The sequence below is a fragment of the Macrobrachium nipponense genome, chromosome 11, assembly GCF_015104395.2.
Source record: "Macrobrachium nipponense isolate FS-2020 chromosome 11, ASM1510439v2, whole genome shotgun sequence".
Taxonomy (NCBI): Eukaryota; Metazoa; Arthropoda; class Malacostraca; order Decapoda; family Palaemonidae; genus Macrobrachium; species Macrobrachium nipponense.
This window is the reverse complement of record NC_061087.1, coordinates 80,945,431-80,946,874: the sequence shown is the minus strand read 5'-3', so window position 1 is coordinate 80,946,874 and position 1,444 is coordinate 80,945,431.

The following is a 1,444-nucleotide window of genomic DNA, read 5'->3' as shown; positions in this document are numbered from 1 at the left end:
GTAATTCAAGTAGAAGTTATGTTTTTTAAGATAATTTATTCTTTCGGTGCATTCCCCTTTTTCATATTTGAAAACTTACGTGTTTTAGTAATATTAATAAAGGTCTAATTTCCGCTAAATGTCAGTCTCCATGTGTCCTCAGGAAATTGTTATCCATGATATATATATTTTTTTTTTCATCCAAGTAACCAGAGTTTCAGAGAGATCATGACGTTTATTTTGGGAAAATTAGTTTATATGTGAATCGCATAATAAGCAAATACATCTTCCCTTAAAAATAATCAGGATTAATTGAAATTCCTTGTGTGGTACATGTTTTTTTTTCATTGAGCTTACACTGGATTTTTTTTAATGTAACGAAAAAATTTTTTTTTATTACTTTTCGTGGGTGGAATTTTATGAAAGTGATCCATACTGAATTCAACATTGACTAGAAAGCAAAAATAATAGGAATAATAAGCAGCAGGGCGATGCTCATTAAACTTCCAGATATATGAATTTTGATTATCTGGAACGGCATCGTGCAGAGAGGAACTAAACTATAGATTTATTTATTTATTTATTTTTAAGATTAACTCGAGTAAGTTTTTGAGTTAAAAATGTGTCATTCGGTTAATGAATGTGTTGAATATTTATATATTTTCAATTGAAAGAAAACACGCGCACAAACAATAATATATATATATATATATATATATATATATATATATATATATATATATATATATAATATATACTATATATATATATATATATATATATATATATTTATATATATATATATATATATATATATATATTATATATATATATATACTATATGTGTGTGTGTGTGTGTGTGTGTGTGTGTGTGTGTGTGTGTGTTGTGTGTTTCACACGTAGATGCACGTGACTTCATTAAATATGCGAATACCACAGGAAAATGATAGTCAGAAATCCAAGCACTTTCGTCTTTACTAAGACATTGTCAAGGAGCGAATGAAATACAATTGAAGAGAAAGGTCTCAGGTAAACAACAAGATCAAGAATACCAGATGGTTAATTGTCAAAAAGGTAACAACTAAAAGAGATAATCCAAGATTATCGGATATCACACGGTCACAAACCTAAACAGATTTGACCCTAACCGAAATTACAAAGTATCTTTACAGTCCAAAACATGTAAAAACTGAATATAATAATTTTGTTGCTTATATTTATCTATAACTTTTTTCATAATGAAAGCATCAAGTTTAAATAAACCAAGACTTAAATTTAGAACATTTCTATTATTTGACTTGATGAAACAAGATTCAATGATATTCCTTTTAACTGTGTCACTACATGGTATTAAGGCTCTTACTTGACTCCAGTTAATAGGATGATCTAAATCTCTCATATGTACGAATAATGCATTCGATGTTTGCCCAGTCCTCACAGAATATTGGTGCTGTTTGAGACGTTG